An 18,109-nucleotide genomic window follows, 5' to 3' on the forward strand; every position below is an offset into this window, starting at 1 on the left:
TAGGTGTGACACCCACGGCCGGGAGGGAGGTCTCGTCCAGTGTTTGTGCTTTGGTCAGAAGGCGTGGCTGTGGGAGAGACGAAGTCTGTGGCCTATTTCGACAGCCCTGGGGGTCAAAGTTCGCATGCGGCCTCATGAAGCTGACAGGGGTCTTTCTCCTTTCAGTTGGGTCCAACCAGGGGGCTGTGTATAAACTATGACGTTTACTGTTAGAGGCGTCTGCAGAGGGCCACAGGGACACCCAGAGACCAAGACGCGTATTTAGCGGCACACACAGGAATCCACAAACGCCTCCTCGTGCACAGTCACACACGCCCACATGTGTGAATACACACATACAGCGTCTCACACACCGATCAACGTACGTGCGTAACTTCCTTCAGTCGTGCTGTGAGACACACAATCAGTTTTCGGTAAGGGATAGTGGTAGTTGGGAAGCAGGTTCCAGGCTCACGCCCAGGTTAAGTGTTCACAAAAATCATGTTCTCTGAGGACCCTGGTGCAATTCAGAAACCTGCGTGATTTCTGTCCACTTCTCAGGTGCAGTTGCAGGGTAAGGCTGGCTGTCGTCAAAGAGAAGAAGAACTTCGCGTTGTCTGATGACTGGATGTGCTAAGGAGAACTGGAAAAAGTGGGGCGGGTGCACGTTGCCGAGCGTGTCTGTAGATATCTCAGGATGGTAGGCATTCACCCATACTAAGATGTGCCATTGGATATTAGGTTTTCCACAGATGGGCCCAATGGTTGCAAGAGTGGATTGATTGTTGGTCTTGCTGCGTGGCCTGAGAACTGTGGATTCCCCAGGCAGTTGGAGTACTTCCAGGTCATGGCTCCTCTGCAGAGCCCCACGGCCTTCCCTTTTGTGTTCTGCAGCGTCCCAGCACGGGCTTGGATCGATGATGACACCCTTATATGCATTCCTTGGAAAATCTAAACAAAATGAGTGAGAACGCTCTACCGTCTCCTCATCGAAACTGAGGTGCAGCACGTTTCCTCTCTCGGGAGTATGGGACAGTTAGGAGTGAGGGCCAACGTCCCCTGCTGACAGGCATTCAAACACCACTAAGGGCTCCAGCATTGGAGGGGCTCCTGTCTGAAGGTCGAACATGTCCGCCCATAAGCTGGGTCATCTATGAATCCCCGGTCCCTGCTAATAGGCCGTTGAGGGAATGCAAGAAGGCAGGCTTTCCTGCTAGTCTTCAGGGTCGGAGTGTGTTCTGGTATAGACCCAGTAAGCTTGCAGCTTGGAGAGGTGATTTTTGGACAGGATCACGCTTTGTGCATGCCGCTTCCGAGGTTAATTATGGAAGCCAAAATGAGCAAGCTTCCCTGGTTGGAGCTTGGAGCCTCAGGCCAGGCCTGTGGCCCTCTCTGTTGTTGTGTTTCACCCGGTGAGGTTCTTGACTGCCCAGTGTGGCTGGAGCAGTGGGCGGGCGTGGGTTGGAGTGGGCGATGGCGGAAGGGGGCTGATGGTTTAGGCCTCAGTGCTGCCCCTGTCAGCTCCTCTGCTGAAGTTGCCGGCACACTGTTGGCGCTAAGTGGATCTTCGTGGAGTGGGGTGTGGATCGAGTGAAGCATTTCAGCCTGGGTGGTGGCTGCTGGCCTGGAGAAAAATGTAAGGTATCATGAGGAAAGGTCCTGTGTGATGTCGTGTGATGGGCTGTCATCATTGGGTTGCAGGCTCTGGCCTCGGCTTCCCAAGAATGTGTCTTGTTCGTGATGGGCTGGCATAAGCTGCCTATGGAGCGGATGGCTTTGGCAGTTCAAGTGGGTGAGTTGAGGTCGGTAACCTGTGTAGAGTTGCGATCCCGTTGCCCGAGGAATGACACCCCAAGGGTGTCTTGCAGGAAGTAGAGAAGATCGAAATGGTGAGGCGTCTGTGCTGGCCACCTTGGAGGTAGTTGAGTTATGCGAACATCCCCTATGGCCGCTCTGTTCCCTGTTTGGCAATGTGTAAAGCGAAAGTGTTTCTCCCGTGGGGGAATGATGCAACCGGCCAGTGTAGCAGGCAGGCCTTTCGAACAGCCAGAGGTTTATCTGGAGCAGTCCATTGGTGGAGCAGGGATGGGGTCCCCGTTGTCATGCCTGCTGTGCTGCCGTGGCCAGCCACTGTTCCCTTTCAGGCTTCCAAGTCCCCTCGCATGGCAGAGGTCTTCCGTTGAAAGTCTGTCTGTGGTCCTCGGGGACCATGCCTTTGATCACTGTGAGTTACTCGGTAGTGTCACTGTGGCAGTGGAGAATTTCCAGGATCCATGGGGTGGGATCAGCATCAACGAAGGCGACAGGCTTGCGGTCTGTCTTCCCTGGTGATCAGTGTTCCCGTGTTCTGAAGATGTTTGTGATTTCCAGTAGGGTCGTGTCGCCCTGTGGGCTGGAGGAGGGCACGTAGGACTAGGCTTTCAAGGGTTTGAGCATTTCCTTAGGGGTCAGGGCCGCGAACATTCAAGATGGGAGCTGCCTGAGACGTGGCTGGGAATGTGGACTAGTTTGTGCCGTAGCGATCCGACATGGGTCATGGTGGTTGAAGCCCACCACTTCCTGTGGTGGGCATTCCCACGGGTCAATGGAAAGTGATTAGGCCTAGTTGGCGAGAGGTGGCACGTGGGCCCACGTTCGTTAGCCCCTTGAGTGGTTTCAGGCTGCATCTTGGCAGTAGACAGCTGCCGGTCGGTGTCAGCCCGACCATGGGAGTTCCCTTGCTTCCGGAAGTGCTGCGAGTGACCCCAAATGCTCATCAGATGTGCTGGTAGCTGACAGAGTCTCGAGGTGCACGTAGATGTCACAGCCAAGGCCCGGAGGCAGGTCTCGTCGAGTCTCTGTGTTTTGGTCAGAACGCGTGTCTGCGGGAGAGCGGGAGTCCGTGGACTATTTCAACAGCCCCTGGGGGTCAAAGTTTGCCTGCGGCCCCTTGAAACTGACAGGGGTCTTTCTCCTTTCACTTGGGGGTCTAACCAGGGTGCTGTGTATAAACTATTTCTTTTATTGTTGGACTCCTCTTCACAGGGCCATAGGGACACACAGAGACCAAGACGCGTATTCAGTGGCGCACAGAGAAACCCACAAGCATGTCTGCATGCGCAGTCACAGTCACACACGCCCACACACGTGAACACACACATACAGCCTCTCACACACCGGCCAACGTATGTGCCTAACTTCCTGCAATCGTACTATCTGACATGCAGTCGATTCTCGGTAAGGGATAGAGGTCCTTGGGAAGCAGTTTCAGAACTCAAGGCCAGGTAAATGTTTTTGTGGATCATGTCCTCTGAGGACACCGGTCCACTTATGAAGCCTCGGTGATTTCTGTCCACTTCTCAGGTGCAGTTGCTGGGAAAGGCTGGCCGTCGGCACAAACAAGAAGACCTTCGTGTGCTCTGATGACTGGAGGTGCTAAGAAGAACTGGAAAAAGTGAGGCGGGCCCATGTCCCCGAGCACGGTCGTGGATCACTCAGGACGGTAGGTATTCAAGCACCCCAAGATGTGCCATTTGATATTAGGTTTTCCTCAGACGGCCCCAATGGCTGCAAGAGTGGATTGATTGTTCCTCTTGCTGAGTGGCCTGAGGGCTGTGCATTCTCCAGGCTTTTGCGGTAGCCCAGGCTCATGGCTCCTGTCCAGAGCCCCGCGCACACCCCGGTTGTGTTCTGCAGCGTCCCAGCATGTGCTTGGATTGATGATGACACCCTTGCATGCATTCCTTGGAAAATCTGAACCAAATGAGTGAGAACACTCTACCGTCTCCTCATCGAAACTGAGGTTCAGCACGTTTCCTCTCTCAGGGGGAGAGGACAGTTAGGAATGAGGGCCAGCGTCCCCCGCCGACATGCATGCAAATACCAGCAAGGACTCCAGTATTGGAGGGGCTCCTGTCTGAGGGTTGACCGTGTCTGCACATAAGCTGTGTTTCTGTGAATCCCGGGTCCCTGCTGAATGGCTGTTGAGGGAATGCGACGGGGAAGGCTCTCCTGCTGGTGTTAAGAGTCGGAGTGTGTGCTCGTCTAGGCCCAGTTAGCTTGCAGTTGTGAGGTGAGTTTTGGCCAGGATCACGCTTCGTGCATGCCATTTTGGGGGTTGATTCTGGAAGCCAAAATGAGCAAGCGTCCCTGGTTGGTGCCTGGGACCTCAGGCCAGGCCTGTGCCCTCCCTGTTCTTGCGTTTTTCACGGTGAGGTTCCTGAGTGCCTAGTGAGGCTGGAGCAATGGGCGGGGGTGAGCTCGGTTTGGCATCGGTGGAAAGGGGCTGATGGATTAGGCCTCGCTGCTGCCCTTGTTTGCTTCTCTACTTTAACTCCCGGCACAGTGTTGATGCCCAGTGGGTCATCGTGGAGTGGGGACAGGAACGAGTGCTGAATTTATACCTGCGTGGATCACTGATGGCCCGCACAGGAAGGTAAGGGAAGATGAGGACATGTCCTTTGTGATGTCGTGGAATAGGCTATCATAATTGGGTTGCAGGTGCTGGCCTCGGCTTCCCAAGGATGTGTCATGTTCGTGATTGGCTGGCATCAGCCGCCTATGGTGGGGATGGCTTTGGCAGTTCAAGTGGATGAGGTGAGGTAGGTAACCTGTGTAGAGTTGGAATCCCATTGCCAGAGGAAAGACACCCAAAGGGTATCTTGCGAGACGTAAAGAAGATTGACATGGTGACGCGTCTGTGCTGGCCTCCTTGGAGGATGATTAGTTATGCGAACATCCTCTTTGGCAGCTTTGTTCCCTTGTTTGGGAATGTGCAAAGCGAAAGTGCTTCCCCCGAGCGGGCATGACTCGGCTTTCGAACAGCCAGAGGTTTATCTGGAGCAGTCCATTCGGGGGACAGAGGTGGGGGCACTGATGCGGCACCAGGCGCACTGTCGTGGACAGCCACTCTGCCCTTTCAAGTTGCCAGGTCCCCTCGTGTGGCAAAGGTTTTCCGTTGAAAGTCTGTCTGTGGTCCTCGGGGACAGTGCCTTTGATCACTGTGAGTTCCTCGGTAGTGTCGCTGTGGCAGTGGAGAATCGCCAGGATGCATGGGGTGGGGTGGGCATCATCAAAGCAGACAGGCTTGCGGTGTGTCTTCCCTGCTGTTCAGTGTCTCCGTGTTCGCATGATGTCTGTGGCTTCAAGTAGAGTCAAGTTGCCCTGCAGGCAGGAGGAGGGCACTTAGGACGAGGCTGTGTAGCGTTTCAGCGTTTCTTCAGTGGTCAGGGCCGCCAAACCTACCAGTTGGAAGCTTGCCTATACGTGGCCGGGAAGGTGGCCTAATTTCCACTATGGGGTTCCAACCTGTGTCCTGGTTGCTGAAGCCCAACACTTCCCATTGAGGGCATTCCCACGGGGTCATGGAAAGTGATTTGGTCTAGTTGGCGAGATGAGGCACTAGGGCCGAAGTCCGTTAACCCCTTGAGAAGTGCCAGGCTGCATGTTGCCTTTCAGCAACTGCAGGTCGGTGTCAGCCCGCCCATGGGAGGTTACCTTGCTTCCGGAAGCACTGGGAGTGACCCCAAGGGCACATCAGATGTGGTGGTAGGTGGCAGGATCTCCAGGTCCACATAGGTGTGACACCCACGGCCGGGAGGGAGGTCTCGTCCAGAGTTTGTGCTTTGTTCAGACTGTGTGGCTGTGGGAGAGAGGAAGTCTGTGGCCTATTTCGACAGCCCTGGGGGTCAAAGTTCGCATGCGGCCTCATGAAGCTGACAGGGGTCTTTCTCCTTTCAGTTGGGGGTCCAACCAGGGGGCTGTGTATAAACTATGACGTTTACTGTTAGAGGCGTCTGCAGAGGGCCACAGGGACACCCAGAGACCAAGACGCATATTTAGCGGCACACACAGGAATCCACAAACGCCTCCTCGTGCACAGTCGCACACGCCCACATGTGTGAATACACACATACAGCGTCTCACACACCGATCAACGTACGTGCGTAACTTCCTTCAGTCGTGCTGTGAGACACACAATCAGTTTTCGGTAAGGGATAGTGGTAGTTGGGAAGCAGGTTCCAGGCTCACGCCCAGGTTAAGTGTTCACAAAAATCATGTTCTCTGAGGACCCTGGTGCAATTCAGAAACCTGCGTGATTTCTGTCCACTTCTCAGGTGCAGTTGCAGGGTAAGGCTGGCTGTCGTCAAAGAGAAGAAGAACTTCGCGTTGTCTGATGACTGGATGTGCTAAGGAGAACTGGAAAAAGTGGGGCGGGTGCACGTTGCCGAGCGTGTCTGTAGATATCTCAGGACGGTAGGCATTCACCCATACTAAGATGTGCCATTGGATATTAGGTTTTCCACAGATGGGCCCAATGGTTGCAAGAGTGGATTGATTGTTGGTCTTGCTGCGTGGCCTGAGGACTGTGGATTCCCCAGGCAGTTGGAGTACTTCCAGGTCATGGCTCCTCTGCAGAGCCCCACGGCCTTCCCTTTTGTGTTCTGCAGCGTCCCAGCACGTGCTTCGATCGATGATGACACCCTTATATGCATTCCTTGGAAAATCTAAACAAAATGAGTGAGAACGCTCTACCGTCTCCTCATCGAAACTGAGGTGCAGCACGTTTCCTCTCTCGGGAGTATGGGACAGTTAGGAGTGAGGGCCAACGTCCCCTGCTGACAGGCATGCAAACACCACTAAGGGCTCCAGCATTGGAGGGGCTCCTGTCTGAGGGTCGAACATGTCCGCCCATAAGCTGGGTCATCTATGAATCCCCGGTCCCTGCTAAAAGGCCGTTGAGGGAATGCAAGAAGGCAGGCTTTCCTGCTAGTCTTCAGGGTCGGAGTGTGTTCTGGTATAGACCCAGTAAGCTTGCAGCTTGGAGAGGTGATTTTTGGACAGGATCACGCTTTGTGCATGCCGCTTGCGAGGTTGATTATGGAAGCCAAAATGAGCAAGCTTCCCTGGTTGGAGCTTGGAGCCTCAGGCCAGGCCTGTGGCCCTCTCTGTTGTTGTCTTTCACCCGGTGAGGTTCTTGACTGCCTAGTGTGGCTGGAGCAGTGGGCGGACGTGGGTTGGAGTGGGCGATGGCGGAAGGGGGCTGATGGTTTAGGCCTCAGTGCTGCCCCTGTCAGCTCCTCTGCTGAAGTTGCCGGCACACTGTTGGCGCTAAGTGGATCTTCGTGGAGTGGTGTGTGGATCGCATGAAGCATTTCAGCCTGGGTGGTGGCTGCTGGCCTGGAGAAAAATGTAAGGTATCATGAGGAAAGGTCCTGTGTGATGTCGTGTGATGGGCTGTCATCATTGGGTTGCAGGCTCTGGCCTCGGCTTCCCAAAAATGTGTCTTGTTCGTGATGGGCTGGCATAAGCTGCCTATGGAGCGGATGGCTTTGGCAGTTCAAGTGGGTGAGTTGAGGTCGGTAACCTGTGTAGAGTTGCGATCCCGTTGCCCGAGGAATGACACCCCAAGGGTGTCTTGCAGGAAGTAGAGAAGATCGAAATGGTGAGGCGTCTGTGCTGGCCTCCTTGGAGGTAGTTGAGTTATGCGAACATCCCCTATGGCCGCTCTGTTCCCTGTTTGGCAATGTGTAAAGCGAAAGTGTTTCTCCCGTGGGGGAATGATGCAACCGGCCAGTGTAGCAGGCAGGCCTTTCGAACAGCCAGAGGTTTATCTGGAGCAGTCCATTGGTGGAGCAGGGATGGGGTCCCCGTTGTCATGCCTGCTGTGCTGCCGTGGCCAGCCACTGTTCCCTTTCAGGCTTCCAAGTCCCCTCGCATGGCAGAGGTCTTCCGTTGAAAGTCTGTCTGTGGTCCTCGGGGACCATGCCTTTGATCACTGTGAGTTACTCGGTAGTGTCACTGTGGCAGTGGAGAATTTCCAGGATCCATGGGGTGGGATCAGCATCAACGAAGGCGACAGGCTTGCGGTCTGTCTTCCCTGGTGATCAGTGTTCCCGTGTTCTGAAGATGTTTGTGATTTCCAGTAGGGTCGTGTCGCCCTGTGGGCTGGAGGAGGGCACGTAGGACTAGGCTTTCAAGGGTTTGAGCGTTTCCTTAGGGGTCAGGGCCGTGAACATTCAAGATGGGAGCTGCCTGAGACGTGGCTGGGAATGTGGACTAGTTTGTGCCGTAGCGATCCGACATGGGTCATGGTGGTTGAAGCCCACCACTTCCTGTGGTGGGCATTCCCACGGGTCAATGGAAAGTGATTAGGCCTAGTTGGCGAGAGGTGGCACGTGGGCCCACGTTCGTTAGCCCCTTGAGTGGTTTCAGGCTGCATCTTGGCAGTAGACACCTGCCGGTCGGTGTCAGCCTGACCATGGGAGTTCCCTTGCTTCCGGAAATGCTGCGAGTGACCCCAAATGCCCATCAGATGTGCTGGTAGCTGACAGAGTCTCGAGGTGCACGTAGATGTCACAGCCAAGGCCCGGAGGCAGGTCTCGTCGAGTCTCTGTGTTTTGGTCAGAACGCGTGTCTGCGGGAGAGCGGGAGTCCGTGGACTATTTCAACAGCCCCTGGGGGTCAAAGTTTGCCTGCGGCCCCTTGAAACTGACAGGGGTCTTTCTCCTTTCACTTGGGGGTCTAACCAGGGTGCTGTGTATAAACTATTTCTTTTATTGTTGGACTCCTCTTCACAGGGCCATAGGGACACACAGAGACCAAGACGCGTATTCAGTGGCTCACAGAGAAACCCACAAGCATGTCTGCATGCGCAGTCACAGTCACACACGCCCACACACGTGAACACACACATACAGCCTCTCACACACCGGCCAACGTATGTGCCTAACTTCCTGCAATCGTACTATCTGACATGCAGTCGATTCTCGGTAAGGGATAGAGCTCCTTGGGAAGCAGTTTCAGAACTCAAGGCCAGGTAAATGTTTTTGTGGATCATGTCCTCTGAGGACACTGGTCCACTTATGAAGCCTCGGTGATTTCTGTCCACTTCTCAGGTGCAGTTGCTGGGAAAGGCTGGCCGTCGGCACAAACAAGAAGACCTTCGTGTGCTCTGATGACTGGAGGTGCTAAGAAGAACTGGAAAAAGTGAGGCGGGCCCATGTCCCCGAGCACGGTCGTGGATCACTCAGGACGGTAGGTATTCAAGCACCCCAAGATGTGCCATTAGATATTAGGTTTTCCTCAGACGGCCCCAATGGCTGCAAGAGTGGATTGATTGTTCCTCTTGCTGAGTGGCCTGAGGGCTGTGCATTCTCCAGGCTTTTGCGGTAGCCCAGGCTCATGGCTCCTGTCCAGAGCCCCGCGCACACCCCGGTTGTGTTCTGCAGCGTCCCAGCATGTGCTTGGATTGATGATGACACCCTTGCATGAATTCCTTGGAAAATCTGAACCAAATGAGTGAGAACACTCTACCGTCTCCTCATCGAAACTGAGGTTCAGCACGTTTCCTCTCTCAGGGGGAGAGGACAGTTAGGAATGAGGTCCAGCGTCCCCCGCCGACATGCATGCAAATACCAGCAAGGACTCCAGTATTGGAGGGGCTCCTGTCTGAGGGTTGACCGTGTCTGTACATAAGCTGTGTTTCTGTGAATCCCGGGTCCCTGCTGAATGGCTGTTGAGGGAATGCGACGGGGAAGGCTCTCCTGCTGGTCTTAAGAGTCGGAGTGTGTGCTCGTCTAGGCCCAGTTAGCTTGCAGTTGTGAGGTGAGTTTTGGCCAGGATCACGCTTCGTGCATGCCATTTTGGGGGTTGATTCTGGAAGCCAAAATGTGCAAGCGTCCCTGGTTGGTGCCTGGGACCTCAGGCCAGGCCTGTGCCCTCCCTGTTCTTGCGTTTTTCACGGTGAGGTTCTTGAGTGCCTAGTGAGGCTGGAGCAATGGGCGGGGGTGAGCTCGGTTTGGCATCGGTGGAAAGGGGCTGATGGATTAGGCCTCGCTGCTGCCCTTGTTTGCTTCTCTACTGTAACTCCCGGCACAGTGTTGATGCCCAGTGGGTCATCTTGGAGTGGGGACAGGAACGAGTGCTGAATTTAAACCTGCGTGGATCACTGATGGCCCGCACAGGAAGGTAAGGGAAGATGAGGACATGTCCTTTGTGATGTCGTGGAATAGGCTATCATAATTGGGTTGCAGGTGCTGGCCTCGGCTTCCCAAGGATGTGTCATGTTCGTGATTGGCTGGCATCAGCCGCCTATGGAGGGGATGGCTTTGGCAGTTCAAGTGGATGAGGTGAGGTAGGTAACCTGTGTAGAGTTGGAATCCCATTGCCAGAGGAAAGACACCCAAAGGGTATCTTGCGAGACGTAAAGAAGATTGACATGGTGACGCGTCTGTGCTGGCCTCCTTGGAGGATGATTAGTTATGCGAACATCCTCTTTGGCAGCTTTGTTCCCTTGTTTGGGAATGTGCAAAGCGAAAGTGCTTCCCCCGAGGGGGCATGACTCGGCTTTCGAACAGCCAGAGGTTTATCTGGAGCAGTCCATTCGGGGGACAGAGGTGGGGGCACTGATGCGGCACCAGGCGCACTGTCGTGGACAGCCACTCTGCCCTTTCAAGTTGCCAGGTCCCCTCGTGTGGCAAAGGTTTTCCGTTGAAAGTCTGTCTGTGGTCCTCGGGGACAGTGCCTTTGATCACTGTGAGTTCCTCGGTAGTGTCGCTGTGGCAGTGGAGAATCGCCAGGATGCATGGGGTGGGGTGGGCATCATCAAAGCAGACAGGCTTGCGGTGTGTCTTCCCTGCTGTTCAGTGTCTCCGTGTTCGCATGATGTCTGTGGCTTCAAGTAGAGTCAAGTTGCCCTGCAGGCAGGAGGAGGGCACTTAGGACGAGGCTGTGTAGCGTTTGAGCGTTTCCTCAGTGGTCAGGGCCGCCAAACCTACCAGTTGGAAGCTTGCCTATACGTGGCCGGGAAGGTGGCCTAATTTCCACTATGGGGTTCCAACCTGTGTCCTGGTTGCTGAAGCCCAACACTTCCCATTGAGGGCATTCCCACGGGGTCATGGAAAGTGATTTGGTCTAGTTGGCGAGATGAGGCACTTGGGCCGAAATCCGTTAACCCCTTAAGAAGTGCCAGGCTGCATCTTGCCTTTCAGCAACTGCAGGTCGGTGTCAGCCCGCCCATGGGAGGTTACCTTGCTTCCGGAAGCACTGGGAGTGACCCCAAGGGCACATCAGATGTGGTGGTAGGTGGCAGGATCTCCAGGTCCACATAGGTGTGACACCCACGGCCGGGAGGGAGGTCTCGTCCAGAGTTTGTGCTTTGTTCAGACTGTGTGGCTGTGGGAGAGAGGAAGTCTGTGGCCTATTTCGACAGCCCTGGGGGTCAAAGTTCGCATGCGGCCTCATGAAGCTGACAGGGGTCTTTCTCCTTTCAGTTGGGGGTCCAACGAGGGGGCTGTGTATAAACTATGACGTTTACTGTTAGAGGCGTCTGCAGAGGGCCACAGGGACACCCAGAGACCAAGACGCGTATTTAGCGGCACACACAGGAATCCACAAACGCCTCCTCGTGCACAGTCACACACGCCCACATGTGTGAATACACACATACAGCGTCTCACACACCGATCAACGTACGTGCGTAACTTCCTTCAGTCGTGCTGTGAGACACACAATCAGTTTTCGGTAAGGGATAGTGGTAGTTGGGAAGCAGGTTCCAGGCTCACGCCCAGGTTAAGTGTTCACAAAAATCATGTTCTCTGAGGACCCTGGTGCAATTCAGAAACCTGTGTGATTTCTGTCCACTTCTCAGGTGCAGTTGCAGGGTAAGGCTGGCTGTCGGCAAAGAGAAGAAGAACTTCGCATTGTCTGATGACTGGATGTGCTAAGGAGAACTGGAAAAAGTGGGGTGGGTGCACGTTGCCGTGCGTGACTGTGGATATCTCAGGACGGTAGGCATTTATCCATAGTAAGATGTGCCATTGGATATTAGGTTTTCCACAGATGGGCCCAATGGTTGCAAGAGTGGATTGATTGTTGGTCTTGCTGAGTGGCCTGAGGACTGTGGATTCCCCAGGCAGTTGGAGTACTTCCAGGTCATGGCTCCTCTGCAGAGCCCCACGGCCTTCCCTTTTGTGTTCTGCAGCGTCCCAGCATGTGCTTGTATCATGATGACACCCTTGTATGCATTCCTTGGAAAATCTGAACAAAATGAGTGAGAACGCTCTACCATCTCCTCATCGAAACTGAGGTCCAGCACGTTTCCTGTCTCGGGAGTATGGGACAGTTAGGAGTGAGGGCCAACATCCCCTGCTGACAGGCATGCAAACACCACGAAGGGCTCCAGCATTGGAGGGGCTCCTGTCTGAGGGTCGACTATGTCTGCCCATAAGCTGGGTCATCTATGAATCCCCGGTCCCTGCTAAAATGCCGTTGAGGGAATGCAAGAGGGCATGCTTTCCTGCTAGTCTTCAGGTTTGGAGTGTGTTCTGGGAAAACCCTGTATGCTTGCAGCTTGTAGAGGTGATTTTTGGACAGGATCACGCTTTGTACATGCCGCTTCCGAGGTTGATTATTGAAGCCAAAATGAGCAAGCTTCCCTTGTTGGAACCTGGAGCCTCAGGCCAGGCCTGTGGCCCTCTCTGTTGCTGTGTTTCGCCCGGTGAGGTTCTTGACTGCCCAGTGTGGCTGGAGCAGTGGGCGGGCGTGGGCTGGAGTTGGGCAGTGGTGGAAGGGGAATGATGGTTTAGGCCTCAGTGCTGCCCCTGTCAGCTCCTCTGCTGAAGTTGCTGGCACACTGTTGGCGCTAAGCGGATCTTCGTGGAGTGGGGTGTGGATCGAGTGAAGCATTTCAGCCTGGGTTGTGGCTGCTGGCCTGGAGAGAAAGGTAAGGTATCATGAGGAAAGGTCCTGTGTGATACCGTGGGATGGGCTGTCTTCATTGGGGTGCGGGCGCTGTCCTCGGCTTCCCAAGAATGTGTCTTGTTCGTGATGGGCTGGCGTAAGCTACCTATGGATCCCATGTTTTTGGCAGTTCAAGTGGGTGAGTTGAGGTAGGTGACCTGTGTAGAGTTGCGATCCCGTTGCCCGAGGAATGACACCCAAATGGTGTCTTGCGGGAAGTAGAGAAGATCGATATGGTGAGTCGTCTGTGCCGGCCTCCTTGGAGGTAGTTGAGTTATGCGAACATCCCCTTTGGTCGCTTTGTTCCCTTGTTTGGCAATGTGTAAAGCGAAAGTGTGTCTCTCATGGGGGAATGACGTGACCGCCCAGTGTTGCATGCAGGCTTTTCGAACAGCCAGTGGTTTATATGGAGCAGTCCATTGTTGGGGCAGAGGTGTGGGCACCATTGCCATGCCCGCTGTGATGCCATGGCCAGCCACTGTTCCCTTTCAGGCTTCCAAGTCCCCTCACATATCAGAGGTCTTCCATTGAAAGTCTATCTGTGGTCCTCGGGTACCATGCCTTTGATACCTGTGAGTTACTCGGTAGTGTCACTGTGGCAGTGGAGAATTTCCAGGATGCATGGGGTGGGATCAGCATCATGAAAGCAGACAGGCTTGCAGTCTGTCTTCCCTTGTGTTCAGTGTTCGCTTGTCCTGAAGATGTCTGTGGCTTCCTGTAGGGTCTCGTCGCCCTGCGGGCTGGTGGAGGCATGTACGATGAGGCTTTCGGGTGTTTGAGCATTTCCGTAGGGGTCAGGGCCGTGAACCTTGCTGGATGGGAGCTGCCTGAGACGAGGCCATGAAGGTGGCCTAGTTTCCACCGTGGTTTTCCAACATGGGTAATGGTTGCTGAAGCCCACCACTTCCCATCGTAGGCACTCCCGTGGGTCAACGGAAAGTAATTAGGACTAGTTGGCGAGACGTGGCACTTGGGTCGACATGCGTTAGCCCCTTTAATGGTTTCAGGCTGCATCTTGCCAGTTGACAGCTGCATGTTGATGTCGGCCCACCCTTGGGAGTTCACTTGCTTTTGGAAGTGCTGGGAGTGACCACAACGGCACATCAGATGTTCTGGTAGCTGGGAGGATCTAGAGGTCCACGTAGATGTGACACCCATGGCCGGGAGGCAGTTCTCGTCTAGTCTTTGTGCTTTGCTCAGAAGTTGTTGCTGTGGGAGTGCGGGAGTCGTGGCTGTGGGTAGCTGACAGAGTCTCGAGGTGCATGTAGATGTCACAGCCAAGATCCGGAGGCAGGGCTCATCGAGTCTTTGTTTTTTGGTCAGAGGGCGTGGCTGTGGGAGAGCGGGAGTCCATGGACTATTCCAACAGCCCCTGGGGGTCAAAGTTTGCATACCGCCTCTTGAAGCTGAGAGTGGTCTTTCTCCTTTCAATTGGGGGTCCAACCAGGGTGCTGTGTATAAACTATGTCGTTTTCTGTTGGAGGCATCTGCAGAGGGCCACAAGGACACCCAGGGACCAATGCACATATTCAGTGGCACACATAGGAACTCACCAGTGAATCCTCATGTGCCGTCACAGTCACACCAGCCCAGACGTGTTAATACACACATACAGCATTTCACACACTGGCCTTCGTGTGTGCCTAACTTCCTCCAGTTGTGCTGTGAGACCTGCAATCAGTTTTCAGTAAGGGATTGTGGTACTTGGGAAGCAGGTTCCGGGCTCACGCCCAGGTAAATATTCACAAGGATCATGTTCTCTGAGCAACCTGGTGCAATTCAGAAGCATGCGTGACTTCTGTCTTCTTCTCAGGTGCAGTTGCAGGGTAAGACTGGTTTTCAGCAAAGACAAGAAGACCTTCACGTTTTCTGGTGACTGGATATGCTAAGTAGAACTGGAAAAAGTGGGGCGGGCGCACGTTGCCGAGCGTGGCTGTGGATAACTCAGGACGGTAGGCATTCACCCATACCAATATGTTCCATTGGCTATTAGGTTTTCCTCAGATGGGCCCAATGGCTACAGGATTGGATTGATTGTTGGTCTTGCTGAGTGGCCTGAGGCCTGTGGATTCCCCAGGCTGTTGGAGTACTTCTGGGTCATGGCTTCTCTGCAGAGCCCCACGGCCTTCCCTTTTGTGTTCTGCAGCGTCCCAGCATGTGCTTGGATCGATGATGACACCCTTGTATACATTCCTTGGAAAATCTGAACAAAATGCGTGAGAACACTCTACTGTCTCCTCATCGAAACTGAGGTCCAGCACGTTTCCTCTCTCGGGAGTATGGGACAGTTAGGAGTGAGGGTCAACGTCCCCTGCTGACATGCATGCAAACACCACTAAGGGCTCCAGCTTTGGAGGGGCTCCTGTCTGTGGAATGACCGTGTCTGCCCACAAACTGGGTCATCTATGAATCCCCAGTCCCTGCTAAAAGACCGTTGAGGGTATGCAATGGAGCCGGCTCTCCTGCTAGTCTTCAGAGTTGGAATGTCTGCTGGTGCAGGCCCAGTGAGCTTGGAGCTTTGAGAGGTGTGTTTTGGCCAGGATCACGCTTTGTGCATGGCGCTTCAGAGGTTGAATCTGGAATACAAATTGAGCAAGCTTCCCTGGTTGGAGCCTGGTGCCTCAGGCCAGACCTGTGGCCCTCTCTGTTGTTGCGTTTGGTTCGGTGAAGTTCTTGAGTGACTGGTGGGGCTGGAGCAGTGGGCGGGGGTGTGCTGGTTTTGGGTGACGGCGGAAGGGGCTGGTGGTTGAGGCCTCGGTGCTGCCCCTGTCAGCTTCTGTGCTGAAGCTGCTGGTACACTGTTGGTGCTAAGTGGATCATCGTGGAGTGGGGGTGAGGATCGAGTGCTGCATTTAAGCCTGCATGGTCGCTCCTGGCCTGGAGAGAAAGGTAAGTTATCATGAGGACAGTTCCTGTGTGATGTCGTGGGATGTGCTGTCATCACTGGCTTTCAGCTGCTGGTCTCGGCTTCCCAAGGAAGTCTCTAGTTCGTGATGAGCTGTCATCAGCTGCCTATGGAGGCGTTGCTTTGGCAGTTCATGAGGATGCAGTAAGGTAGGTAACCTGTGTAGAATTGTGATCCCGTTTCCAGACGAGTGACTCCCTAAGGGTGTCTTGTGTGACGTAGAGAAGATGGACATGCTGAGAAGTCTGTGCCGACCTCCTTGGGGGTAGTTGAGTTATGTGAACAAGCCCTTTGTTCGCTTTGTTCCCTCGTTTGGGAATGTTCAAAGTGATAGTGTTTCTCCCAGAGAGCCTGATGCAGCTGGCCCGTGTGGCATGGAGGCCTTTCGAACTGCCAGTTCTTTATCTGGAGCAGTCAGTTGGCGGGGCAGAGATGGGGGCACTGTTACCATGACTGGTGCGCTGACATGGACAGCCACTGAGCCCTTTAAGGCTTCCAGTTCCCTTCGCATGGCAGAGGTCTTCCGTTTAAAGTCTGCCTGTGGTCCTCGGGGACCATGCCTTTGATCACTGTGAGTTACTCGGTAGGGTCACTGTGGCAGTGGAGAATTTACAGGATGCATGGGGTGGGATCAGCATCATTGAAGGAGACAGGCTTGCGGTCTGTCTTCCCTGGTGTTCAGTGTTCCCGTGTTCTGAAGATGTTTGTGGTTTCCAGTAGGGTCGTGTCACCCTGTGGGCTGGAGGAGGGCACGTAGCACGAGGCTTTCAAGGGTTTGAGCATTTCCTTATGGGTCAGGGCCGCGAACATTCAAGATGGGAGCTGCCTGAGACGTGGCTGGGAATGTGGACTAGTTTCTGCCATGGGGATCCGACATGGGTCATGGTGGCTGAAGCCCACCACTTCCTGTGGTGGGTATTGCCAAGGGTGAATGGAAAGTGATTAGGCCTACTTGGTGAGAAGTGGAACGTGGGCCCACGTTCGTTAGCCCCTTGAGTGGTTTCAGGCTGCATCTTGGCAGTAGACAGCTGCCAGTCGGTGTTGGCCTGACCATGGGAGTTCCCTTGCTTCCGGAAGTGTTGCGAGTGACCCCAAATGCCCATCAGATATACTGGTAGCTGACAGAATCTCGAGGTGCATGTTGATGTCACAGCCAAGGCCCGGAGGCAGGTCTCGTCGAGTCTCTGTGTTTTGGTCAAAAGCGTGGCTGTGGGAGAGCGGGAGTCCGTGGACTATTTCAACAGCCCCTGGGGGTCAAAGTTTGCCTGCGGCCTCTTGAAGCTTACAGCGTTCTTTCTCCTTTCAGTTGGAGGTCTAACCAGGGTGATGTGTATATACTGTGGCGTTTACTGTTGAAGACCTCTTCACAGGGCCACAGGGACACACAGGGAGCAAGACCCGCATTCACCAGCACATAGAGAAACCCACACATGCGTCTGCATGTGCAGTCACAGTCACTCAGGCCCACACGCATGAACACACACATACAGCCTCTCACACACCGACCAATGTACGTGCCTAACTTCCTGCAGTCGTACTATCAGAAGTGTAATCAATTCTCAGTAACGGATAGCGGTCCTTGGTAAGCAGTTTCAGAGCTCAAGCCCAGGTAAATTTTTGCATGGATCATGTCCTCTGAGGACACCGGTCCACTTCTGAAGCCTTGGTGATTTCTGTCCACTTCTCAGGTACAGTTGCTGGGCAAGGCTGGCCATTGGCAAAAACAAGAAGACCTTCGTGTGGTCTGATGACTGGAGGTGTTAAGAAGAACTGGAAAAAGTGAGGTGACCCATGTTCCTGAGCATTTTCGTGGGTAACTCAGGACTATAGGTATTTAATTACCCCAAGATGTGCCATTAGATATTAGGTTTACCTCAGACGGGTCCAGTGGCTGCAAGTGTGGATTGATTGTTCTTCTTGCTGAGTGGCCTGAGGGCTGTGGATTCCCCAGGCTTTTGGAGTACCCCAGGCTCATGACTCCTCTGCACTGCACCGCAGTCTGCCCGGTTGTGTTCTGCAACGTCCCAGCATGTGCTTGGATTGATGATGACACCCTTGTATGCATTCCTTGGGACATCTGTACAAAATGAATGAGAACGCTGTACCATCTCCTCAATGAAACTGAGGTCCAGCACATTTCCTCTCTCGGGGGTGGGAGACAGTTAGGAGTGCAGGCCAGCGTCCCCTCCTGACCTGCATACAAACTCCACTAAGGGCTCCAGCATTGGAGGGGCTCCTGTCTGAGGGTCAGCTGTGTCTACACATAAGTTGGGTCGTCTATGAATCCCAGATCCCTTCTGAAAGGCCTTTGAGGGAATGCGAGGGGCAGGCTCTCCTGCTGGTCTTCAGAGTCGGAGTGTGTGCTGGTGTAGGCCCAGTGAGCTTGCAACTTGGAGAGGTGTGTTTTGACCATGATCACGCTCTGTGCATGCTGCTTCAGGGGTGGTTTCTGGAAGCGAAAATGAGCACGCTTCCCTCGTTGTAGCCTGGAGCCTCAGACTAGGC

At 54.2% G+C, this 18,109-nt stretch overlaps 7 non-coding genes across 7 annotated transcripts; all 7 read left to right on the forward strand.

Annotated features, from left to right (window-relative positions):
• Positions 1-890: 890 nt before the first annotated feature.
• On the forward strand, positions 891-983 carry LOC130707906 (small nucleolar RNA SNORD116). Its single transcript, XR_009007935.1, has one exon. It is a non-coding gene; the product is annotated as a small nucleolar RNA SNORD116 (small nucleolar RNA).
• A 2,688-nt stretch (positions 984-3,671) lies between these two features.
• On the forward strand, positions 3,672-3,764 carry LOC130707927 (small nucleolar RNA SNORD116). The gene has a single exon (XR_009007957.1). It is a non-coding gene; the product is annotated as a small nucleolar RNA SNORD116 (small nucleolar RNA).
• Positions 3,765-6,424: 2,660 nt separating this feature from the next.
• Positions 6,425-6,517, forward strand: LOC130707935 (small nucleolar RNA SNORD116). The gene has a single exon (XR_009007965.1). It is a non-coding gene; the product is annotated as a small nucleolar RNA SNORD116 (small nucleolar RNA).
• A 2,688-nt stretch (positions 6,518-9,205) lies between these two features.
• LOC114237573 (small nucleolar RNA SNORD116) lies at positions 9,206-9,298 on the forward strand. Its single transcript, XR_003623105.2, has one exon. It is a non-coding gene; the product is annotated as a small nucleolar RNA SNORD116 (small nucleolar RNA).
• A 2,660-nt stretch (positions 9,299-11,958) lies between these two features.
• Positions 11,959-12,050, forward strand: LOC114237559 (small nucleolar RNA SNORD116). Its single transcript, XR_003623092.2, has one exon. It is a non-coding gene; the product is annotated as a small nucleolar RNA SNORD116 (small nucleolar RNA).
• A 2,812-nt stretch (positions 12,051-14,862) lies between these two features.
• LOC114237566 (small nucleolar RNA SNORD116) lies at positions 14,863-14,955 on the forward strand. Its single transcript, XR_003623099.1, has one exon. It is a non-coding gene; the product is annotated as a small nucleolar RNA SNORD116 (small nucleolar RNA).
• A 2,686-nt stretch (positions 14,956-17,641) lies between these two features.
• On the forward strand, positions 17,642-17,734 carry LOC114237581 (small nucleolar RNA SNORD116). Its single transcript, XR_003623114.1, has one exon. It is a non-coding gene; the product is annotated as a small nucleolar RNA SNORD116 (small nucleolar RNA).
• The last annotated feature ends 375 nt before the right edge of the window (positions 17,735-18,109 follow it).

Source organism: Balaenoptera acutorostrata, chromosome 3 (genome assembly GCF_949987535.1).
Source record: "Balaenoptera acutorostrata chromosome 3, mBalAcu1.1, whole genome shotgun sequence".
Lineage (NCBI taxonomy): Eukaryota > Metazoa > Chordata > Mammalia > Artiodactyla > Balaenopteridae > Balaenoptera > Balaenoptera acutorostrata.